At 41.3% G+C, this 11,294-nt stretch overlaps 1 long non-coding RNA gene across 1 annotated transcript; it reads left to right on the top strand.

The window, feature by feature from the left end:
* Positions 1-8,357: 8,357 nt before the first annotated feature.
* Positions 8,358-10,947, top strand: LOC132988757 (uncharacterized). Its single transcript, XR_009675851.1, has 3 exons — positions 8,358-8,445; positions 9,979-10,031; positions 10,872-10,947. It is a non-coding gene; the product is annotated as an uncharacterized LOC132988757 (long non-coding RNA).
* Positions 10,948-11,294: the final 347 nt, after the last annotated feature.

Below are 11,294 nucleotides of genomic sequence, written 5' to 3'. Positions count from 1 at the left end.
TCCAGTCCTCCTCCTCACGTCACTGCAGAGTTGGTGTGTGTTGAGGCTGTGCAGCCTTTGTTGGGCATGGTGTGAATTTGTGTGTGTGGTTGTGTGTGTGTGTGTGTGTGTGTGTGTGTGTGTGTGTGTGTGGTTGTGTGTGTGTGTGTGTGTGGTGCAAAGGAGGAGTAACACACACCAGAATCCACTCAGTTTGGGCCAATAATATACGGATGTACTTATATAGGCTGTTTGTTTGCCATGTCAGTATCTATTAGTCAACTATCTATCTATCTATCTCTCTATCTATCTTTCCCTTCTCTATGTTAAGCAGCACTCCTGCAGCAGTAACACGCATGCACACAGCACTTTAATCTCAGACTGTCCCCTGCAGGTGTTCCAGTGCAGTGTTGTGGGAACTTATTTATCCATGTTTAATCATCGCTTGCCAAGTGGCCTAACTAATGCTTCAAATTTGTATCTGGAGTCATTTAAATTCAAATCCCCCTCTCACTGGCTGCAAACACAGCTGATAGCGGGAATCGAGAAACAGAATCCACCACCGGTGTTGTGTTCTTTTTATGTGTCAGGATTTGAAAAACAAAAGCAAAGGTGGCATAGTGTCTATGCTGCTGTGTGTGATACCTATTTGTCATGTGGTGACATCACGTGTGCAGTTGCAGTGTATTAAAAACTGACAGGATGACAGTGCGCCATGTTCAATTGGTTTGGGGGGGGGGGAGCTTTTATGCCATTTTTTAGAGACAGGACAGTGGATAGAGTCAGGGATAGAGAGAATGGGGAATGACAGGCACACTTATCCATGCCAATCTTCATGCTTGAAACTTTTACTGGGTGGATGTTTGGATCCTTGTGATAGCGCTGACTGCAACAGGGCTAGTTTGTCTTCAAGGCAGAGTATACACGATGAAACAGTCGACAATTTGGCATTGAACTGCACCATGTAGTGGTTAAAGCTTATCATGTTGCAGACATTCATTCTCAAAATCTGCTAGCTAAAGACCATTTTGTTGCACATGTGGGAAATAGGGACCTGCGTGTCAACTTTAGCCGTGCCAAACCTGTCATACTTGAAGATGCTATTCTTGCTGCAGAGATTCAATTTATCAGAGGCTTGGGGAAACATTGCACAGTTTCGGAAGGAGAGAGTGTGTGGGGTTGGTGAGAAGTCTTACAGTGGTGAGCAAGTCGATGTGTTGTAGAATGTCTGAGACAGGAAGTGAAAACTCTGCAGACAACTGTACAGGCATTTAATAGATCCAATTAAATCTGCCTCTGCACCAACTCCTCCAGGGTTAGCTCCTTGACACTTGACCCAGGCATATGTTCCTGTACCCAAACAAGGGGTTCACCCTCTGGAGTGCTGTGTGGTGTAACCGACACCTAAGACGTGACTGTCCTTATGTACAAGGAAACTAGAGTGGGGCGTGCACAGATAACCAAATGCCTGCCCCGTCTCCTTTGTGTGCTTTGGCACCTGATGACACAAAGGGTGGTTCTGGCTTTCTGAAAGCTAAAATGGGTGGGTTTGACTGTCCTTGTAGATCTAGGAGCCCCTTGTCCTGTCATCCACAAACAGCTGTGGCTTTCTGCTACTAAAGGAGGGTGTCATTTAGTAGGCTATACTGGCAGCATACTACAGCTAATAGTCGGGGATTCATATTGTGGAGTCCTGGTATACGGTGTGTCACTTTGATTCTCCTGCTCTTGTTGCCTCACTTTAATCTCTAAAATCTCTCTGAGGAGTTTCTGCTTGGGTTTGCTTTTAATCTCAGTATCCTGCGGTGGTTGACCTGCTTAAGAAAAGACCTGTCAGATAATGGGGCAACTCTTTCCCCTGGTTGACCTCAACCCTCGTCCTTAGAGCCCCAGGTAGTCTCAGTCTAGTCTGATACGGTAATGCCCCTGACTGATGTGGTTGAGGCAGTCAGAGCGTGGCCTATCCCATAAACTCAGACAGAGGTTAAGAGCTTTGTAGGGAAAGCCTCATACTGCAGGAGGTTTGTAAAGGGTTTTGCTGACATCTACAGCGGGAAGTGACTGATGTGCTTGATGCACGTGATTCTTGCAGATGTCTTGTGGTTTCTTGGTTTACTTTGATGACAATATTGGTTTGCCAGACCTTTCAGGAACACCTGATGAGCCTGGATGGTGTGCTTAGGAAGCTTTCGGCAGGCCAATCATAAGCCGTTTTCACATATGCACTCCGGATAATATCTAGATATTTACAGGAGGACTTCTCCGGAGATTCTCCCGACCTAGCCGTTCACATATGCTCCTCACAGCGGGGGGACTATCCCTGTCAGAGGGGAGGGGGGTCGGGGGATTTCCTGAGGTAAGACGTGACGTAAATAAACAACGCGGAAGTAGCGGCCGAAGCAACAGAGTCTGCTACACAACAATGAGAATATTTGCCTTTATATCAATGCTATGTGTAATCCAATGGAATGACAACATCCACAAGAGAGAGGAGAACAACATACTGACGAACAGAAAACATAATGCAGCCGTTTAATAACGTGCATGGAGATCGTAGTGGTCGCAAGCAGACACTTTAGCCGGTCACTGTATATAAATATCATTCTCTTTTCATTGGCTCAAATTGAAACCTCCGGAGTATATTCGGCCACGTTCAGACATCAGCTCACTCGGATATTCTGCGGATAAAATACTAGGGGTCTGGCCGGATAAACTCTGGGTAACGTCCGCGCGAAAAATGCGGCTGTTTGCGTTCACACATAGCCTAAAGAACCTCCGGGTAGCCAAATCTCCGGAGTTTTTCAGGAGTATTTGTGAAAAGGGTTTTAGAGTTGCGTCATTTAAGTGCAACTTATGTTCCATCCATCTCAATTACCTTGAGCATGTTATCTCTGCCAAGGGGATGATGCCGGATCCTGCCAAAGTTGAGGCAGTTAGGGGGCCTGTCCCAAAAATGTAGACAGAGGTTCAGAGGCAGGGCAAGCCTCATACAACTGGAGGATTGTCAAGGGTTTTGCTAATATTGCGTGCCCTTTGCACAGTGCTTTTCAAAGGGAGGTGCTTTGTGAGAGATTGTCCGACCGCTTTTATTTAGCTTAAGGCTAGTCTGATTACAACTCCTATGTTGGCATATCCTGACACTAATTATCTTATCCTATCTTATCTTGGATACAGACTCAAGTGATTTGGGGACTGGGATGGTGTTGTGCTATGCTAGTCGGCCCTTACAAAACAAGAACGCAAACATGCCACTACCATAAAGAACTTCAGAGTATGGTTACTTTCACAAAACACTACTTACTGGGTAAAGAGTTTGTGTTACTAACTGACCATAAATATCTGCGGTGGCTGCAAAATTGTCAGTGTTTAGAGGGGCAGTAAGCCCGCTGGACAGAACTGTACTTTTCCACTTCTGAACCAGGAAGAATGCCTTATTGCAGCATTAGCTCAAGTCAAAGTTGCGAGTTTGAGTTCACACTGTTTAAAGAAATATGTAGGTTCTTGGATATTCACAAGTCCCACACATACCTTCCCCCTAGTAAGATGGGTTAACTGAGTGTTATAATCGTACCCTTTTGTCTATGCTGTCTCTTTTTGTGGAAGATACTTAGTTAAACATGGATGCTCTTTTGCCTTATGTAATGTTAGCCTATCGTAGCAGTGTCCATACTATCACCTCTTTTACTCCCATCTGTTTTGTTTGGGCAGTAACTTGTGCTGCCTGTTGTTCAATGTCATTAACAGTGGATGATTATGTGTCTAAGTTGAGGGACACATTGTCTTCTGCAGTAGAGGCAGTTCAGAGGCACCAGACCAGGGATACAGAACAACAGAAAACATCCTATGATTTCAGGGCAACTTTCAGTATTATTCTGAGGCAGAGCTTGTATGGGTGCAGCTAAGAAGCAAGGTGCGTGTCCAAAAATTACAGAGGCGTTATGGCGGCTCATTTAAAAGTGGTTGAAAGGGTGACAGATTTGCTGTATAGGCTAGTACCAGTTGAGGGAGGTCCAGAGAGTGTTGTTCATTTCAACTGACTCAAAGTCTTTACCTCCTCTTTGCCAGTGCCATCACATCCAGCTTCCAGAGTCTAGTTCAGTGTCATGGAATCCAGTTAGCTACCAGTTGGGTCCATCATCAACAAAGTCAGCATGCTGCTGCAGGAGGAGGACTTCACTGGCAAGTCGGGCGGACTGGTACTCTGTTGTGGAGAAAACATGGACAATTATTGCTGTTGACAGTCATACATACATACATACATACATAAAAGTATTCCTTTGAATGCAGACTCACAAAATACAAAGCATGAGATATTAATATTAATTTTTTTTTTAATTAACCTTTGTACTTTTAGTTGTTGATCTATTAAAGTTGCTTCTTCAGACAGCAGAGAGTCTATGAGGTAGAGGGAGGAATCAGTGCAGACAGATCTATGGACTCTGTTACTTAAAATGTTGGTGATATAACAGAGTCCATCCAATTATAACACCATCAATATGGCAAGGAAGTTGTGCTCTGCCTGGAAATCAGACTTGATTGCTGGGTAATCTCAAGCCATCCATCTAAATGCCTGATGAATGAATGTCAACAAACCCTCAGCTTGTCTTGTACACACTGCTGTGATTAAGAGCTTGACACTAATAAAGCAGTTCTGCTAAATCTGATGCAGATCTACACACTCGATTACATCGCTCTGTTTTTTTTTTCACTCGTCTTCTTGAGAACCCCAACTCTGTTAATTCCTGTCTAAATCAATAGTCTGTAATCATGTCTACAGCCTGTGCTAAATGCAGCATGGAGGGTTTTACGAAATCTCAAAGCTAGATTAAGTTTACAGGTGATTTACAGTCATATAAAATGCTTTATGTTATATGTTAATGAATTATTTAAAGCTCTCTCTGTTCTCCATGCTGCAGCACTGTGATTCATTCTATTGGAATAAAGTTATTGAACTTAATCTTTAATGATGAACCTTCCTCTGCTTAAAGTTCATCCTCTTTAATCTTTTATCTATTTCAAGACAGTAAAGTTAAATCCATTAATTCACTCCAGTGCTGCTTACTCATTACTGCAGCAGGCAACTTTTACATTCCATTAGATTAACTGAACAGTATATCAATTAGCATGTCTATACTGTAGCATATATATATATATATATATATATATGTGTGTGTGTGTGTATATATAGACAGAGAGAGAGAGAGAGAGAGCGAGAGAGAGACTGATACACTATACACACATACCGTATATGTGTGCGTGAGAGGTAGAAATCATTACAGCCTCCTGTTAGACTACTGAAAAACCAGCACAGCAGAACACTACAGAGTCCCTGCTTATTGATCTGGATGTGATTTAATGCTTGGCACACAACTCTAATTTCTCACACGACACCGCAAGCTGAACAACTGCACTATAATTAAGTTCAATTTAATGAGCAAAAATAATGTTATGACCTTTTCACAGACACACACCACAGTAAGCATGTGGTTTCTAAATATGATCCCCTGCCACATGAACCGTTAGAGTACTAGTTTCAGTGAAATTCTTACAAGTCATGCTTATGCAAGATCATTGTGTTTCAACATCTATTGCAGTTTGCAATACATCACTTTAACTCTCCATGCTGTCTCAATGCTGTTGAACCAGATCAGGGACTGTATGCAAGTTATTTCCTGAATCCCATTTTTAACTTGTCTTTGAGAAATCTCATGAGTTGCTCAAAAATGTACAAATATTCTAGTGTCAAAGAAACATTGTGTACCTTGTCTACATTGAAATAAAAGCTCCAAAATGATTTTCCTAGGACACTGAAAAGTGAGAGGGAGGATGACACCTCTGTCATTGCCAGTGTGCACCTCCAACACCTCTTCTCCCACTTTGTTAGTTGAGTACTGCAGGTAGAGTTTCATGGAAGAAGCCATGATTAAAGACGAGGCTTTCTGGCATAGCCCAAAGGCAAACACCTTACCAGCCTTAATTTGGTATTTACAGTCGGGACATGGGGGCAGCTGTGGCTCAGTGTTAGTCGCTTGTCTCTCAACCAGAAGATTGTGAGTTTGATCCCCAGCTCCTGCAGCCACATGTCAAAGAGCAAGTCACACCTTGGGCAAGACACTGAATCCCAAATTGCTCCCCCTGCTGCGTCAGCGGCCAGTTAATGTGTATGAATGGATAAATTACTGATTGACACTTTACTTGGATTGACACTTTACTTAGGCTGGCTACACCCAATTTTGGGCCTGATCATATATATATTGATCCATATTTACAATTCCAGATCGGGCTGCCTGCAAGGGCAATGAGGTGAAGCGCCACCAACTGGATGTAGCATACTTTAACAATTCACCTACAGCTCGCGCCTTATCCATCTACTCAGCCAGGATTTCACCCATATGCTTTTACTTGTTTTTGGTTTTTCGCTTCAAAAGGATGATGACATGGATAATCCTCCATATTTGTTTTCTTCTGAAGTCACGTTGATCATGTAAGTTTCTGTGAGATCTCTGGTCTGTGGAATCGCCACTGTGACGTTTTACTAACGGCAGGTGTGTGGTCTCACGGTCTGGCTGAATCTCGTCTGTTGTGTGCATTCGGAGGATTATAATGTTAAAAATTGGGTAAACTGTACAACGGTAGTAGTAGTCAGAAGACTAAAAAAGTGCTTATACAAGCTCAAGTTCATTTATTATTTTACTATTTACTATGTACATTACATCATGACAAAGGCAAACAGACATTAGTGAACCTTGACAGGGAAGAGAAGAAAAAAAGGGACCAAGAAAAAATAAGTTGTATTAATGAGAAAGTTAGTTTGACCCCAAACAATGTATCTGTGCACCAGCAAAAATACCAATGATTGCAAAGCCTTGCTTAAAATTTGCACAACTTTTTAGATACCACAAATTGTACCTCCTAGTGGAACCCCAAATGTGTACTGCTTAAGTACAAATGAATAAAACCCTGATTAAGACAGCTGTCCCCATCTTATGGTACTAAACAAACATTTTCTAATGTAACTATTAATATAATAAAAAATAAAATTATAAATAATAAAAAATAGCTAAAGGCCACCAATTCTTTTCATAGAAAAGTGACCATAGAAAAAAGCAAGACACATCTCTTTTTTGCCCCCTCTCTTCTACTGATCATTTTCATACAGTCCCTAACATGACAGTCTGATAACACAGTTTCCTTTAGTATGAAGTTTGGGAGTAAATATCGAGCAGTACGTCAGTGAAGAAGTCTATAGGAGAGCATTCAGGTTAGAACAGGACCGTGTATCCAACACACCTTGGGCATGCTTCCCACTTCCTACTGTGGCAAATAAGATCTGCTCGGGGAGTCTTCCTGAAACAAAACCTCTTTAGCAAGATTCAATAGTGTGGAAATGTCAGCAGGTCTCTCCAGAACCTTTGATGGTGTTAAAGTTAAAATGGCATTCATGAAGCGTGTACCATATGGTGGGTGCAATTCATAGCATACTGTTTTTCTGGCAAGAGGATAAACTGCATGTGAAGGTATACCACAAACTCGTGCAAATAAGTGAGATTCAGTGCAAACAAACAGAAGCACTGGTTTCAAAGAAGAATACTGTGTGTAAAGTCACACAAAAAACACCACAGATATATCCTAGAATACTCAATCACTTATCAATACCAATCTATCAAAGTCAGTGAACTTGACCTTGTTTTATATATAGCCAGTGCTTGTTTTAACCCACAGAATTAAGCACACAAGTTGTAAGCCTGAGGGAGTAGAGTGGCCTAAATACAGGCACATCCAGTGTTAGACATAACAGTGTTAGCAGGGAGCACACAACCACAGTCATCCCCAATGAAGTCATCAAAAATGAAAATTATTTCTACTCAGTTGTGATCATTCTTCACAATCCACTGTGAACATTTGTGAAAACATTTAAACACTGATGCTGCTACAAAAACAAATACCTACGAGGCTTGAACTGCCCTGAACAAGTGAGGCAGCATGTGGGCCTGTTTGAAAAGATTATGTGGCATCACCTTTCAGAAAAGGGAACACCCTCAGGAAGTTGAACTGAACTGACAAACCTTACATAAGAATTGACAGCTACCAGTAACTGGGCCAGTTTGACCATGAGTTCAACATGGGACGATTATGTAAAGGAACTACTGCACACAGGTCCAAGAGGGAAGGGTAACATAGGCTAGTAATAGGTGAGGGAGGTGACCCACCAGCATTTCATTTAGTTTATTAATCATGCAAGGCTGTGTTGAAACAGTCCGTCTGTTAGTCACATTGGATAAAAAATGTTTTGTTTCTAACACTATTGAACTTTGTTGAACTTGAAACACTACGTACTGGCAATGTAAGGGAGCACATGGGTTAAATAGACAGACAATCAGGGGATGATGAGACACAGGTGTGGGGAATCAGTGTGGGACCGACACACAAGGCAGGAAGATGAGGAGCAGGATCTGAAAAGACAGGGTGAGTAAAAAACTGCAAAAAAAACCAAACAAACAGGAAATAATAAAAAGAAATATACAACAAACGAAAAACATTAACAGAGTGGACGGTGTCAAGTGTACACTTTTGATATTGTATCTGAACCATTTCTAAGTTATATGCAAAGCTATGTGGGCTATGTTTTTTTACTCCTGTTGTTGAATCATTCTGTAAGGAATGCTTTTGTGATTTCACTTGTTTATCTAATCAAAGTTGTTTCAGTGTCATTACTCAGAGCAGCAACCTGTGAAATTAGTTGCGGAACTTCACAACAACGGGCACAGCTCTGCTATTCACATTTAAGATGACTTTTGGGGACAAAGCCTGCTGGGACAATTGGAAAGTACACAGCAGAAGCTCTTTGATGCAGGCGCAGCCTCATTTTCTCTGGGCAGACAAAATAAATGAGGGTTGGCACTGGTTAATTAAAGATGAGAAATGGAGTTGTAAACAATGTCTTCAGAACCAAACAGAGGAACTGTTCACCTAGAGCAATTATTTATTCCTGGTCAGGGATCAAAAGCCAGCAGATATCATCTAACAAAGTGTTATCAAGTTTCCTGCAAGTCAGACTGCAGCAGACGTTTTCAAAACAAAACTTTTATTTAGCCATTGAAATAGAAAACCTTAATGAAAGTGCACAGGAAAATGGGAATAATAATGCATTTGCCAAAACAGACACTACAGTATGTGCCTGCCCTCCTGGCTCCCAAGAGAGGCTGTTACATGTAACTAAATAATAAAAGTAATGCATTCAAAGTTCTTGAAATGATGATATTGTACTTTTTTTATTATCGTCCCCAAGGTCAGGGCCGCAGTAAGTGGTCTGTAGCTCCCAGAAAAGGTCAGGGGATAAAAAGAGCTTGCCGAGTTCTCTAAAATTTCACAATAAAACCTTTTATGTTCCAAGATCCTCCAAGGCTTCCTACAAAATGCCTGTATTTATTACACAACACAGAGTTTTAGCTTCAGTAAGGGCCTTGAGAATATCATCTTACCACATCTCGCAACACAGACTGGTTTTAACGCTCATCACTGAAAGAAAATCAGTTTCATTCTGACCTTTCAATCTCATTTGTGTTCTACCTATTGTATCATTAAAAGCAGATCTGATGCTACTTTATATTTTAGTCTCTGGGAGAAAAAAGTGTCACTCAGAAATGAAAAGAAGAAAAATCATTAAAAGTGATAACTAATAGTGACTGTACAGTTAGGTGTTTTGTCATTGGGAACTACAGAGGCTGTTGTGTTTCAGTGAATCTGTCAAATATATTTCTGTAGAGCGGCTGAGTGGACAAATGCAGGGTGCAGATGTGTCCTTCCATGACACTAGTTTTAGTTCAGTTTTAGCTGACAGCTCTGTGTAATCACACAGACAGACGGCGGACACAGCACAGGATGTCCCTGTGTTTGACCGTCAGGCAAAATCTACCTAACCTTCTGGAAGATGGAATCTCAACATTTATTCATGTATAAATAATTACGCTTGTTTTTTTTCCCCCCTGTCCCTTCTAGGTCTCAACTCACAGCTCTAAACATTAGAGCAAATTAACTTCACTTCCTTCAAGGTGAGCACATGTCACAAGATATTTAAATCTATTCAAGTTAGAAAAAATATATATTTTGAAAATGTATTTTCTATATTGTATTAGTTAATATTTATATAATGTAATTTTTGTTACAAAAGTGAGTGACTTAAATAAAATAAAAAGAAAGTATTTTCAAAGGTCACTGTAACCTATCTAGAGTTGCTTTGTGTGCCTAAACCCATAATACAAAAATACTATAGACAAGAGTCTAAGTTTGTGCTAGCAGCTTGTTGGCTTAATCAGGCAGTACAGGGACTTTGGGCTAAATGCTAGCATCAGCAAGATAATAGTTTAACCGTTGTAACTATTATCCTGTTTGACAGCTTTGCCAGTTAGCAAACATCTACTGGTTAGCTCTAGCATGGAGCACAGCCAAGGCAGGAGGGAATTAAAGGCAGGGTTGAAGTAGCATGATTCTTAAAGTAGCATTCCCTCGGTGCTCCGCCACCCATCCCGTCTGTGCTCCCTCAAAAGCCACGCCCCTCACTTACATGCACGAGCGGCGTTGCTCCAAAAGTGGACCTTAGCTCATCGATTGCATTGTGTAGAAACTCAATGTCTCATGTCTCATTCAGCAGTAAGTAAACACTAAACTTTATGTTAAAAAAAAACAACTTCTTTTACTACTCACACAGCCAACAATGAACTCACAGTATAAACTCTGTCATCTGTGATGCGCTTTGAGTGTGGGTTAGTTCACGCAAGGGGTAGAGTACGAGCAGGGAGGCGTGATTGGTTCATCAGATTGGTACCTCGTGGCAGACATTGGTCAAAGTTTTTACATGCTACAGGTGACGGATTTTCTTGGTTCTTTTTCAGAGTGCTTAATTATTAATTGAGGACCTGAAGACAATTTCAACCAAAATCTTAAAAAGTGTATCTGGAGAAAATGACCGTGGCGTCCCCTCACGTCACCTTTTGTACATTCTGTGCATGTGTGAGAGGAAATAACTCGGCATGTCAGCAGGCGGCGGTAGTCCGTTGTTATAACACGAGAAGGCCGTTGATGTGTAAAGGATAGAAATATCAGATATGTGTTTTCATTAATAAATTAGGCATAATGTCCTGCTAGACTTTTTTTCTCCTGTTTTAATAGGAAAGAAGATTATTCACCATATCATAGGAAATTGGCCACCATTTTAATATGGTGAGTAGTTGTTGAGTCAAAGCCACAAATATGAACGTGATGGTGAAGCTTGAGTTAGGGCCGACCAAACGACTTCACCCTCCATAGAGCCATGC

Source organism: Labrus mixtus, chromosome 14 (assembly GCF_963584025.1).
Source record: "Labrus mixtus chromosome 14, fLabMix1.1, whole genome shotgun sequence".
In the NCBI taxonomy this organism is placed as follows: domain Eukaryota; kingdom Metazoa; phylum Chordata; class Actinopteri; order Labriformes; family Labridae; genus Labrus; species Labrus mixtus.
This window is presented reverse-complemented; position numbering and strand designations above follow the sequence as displayed.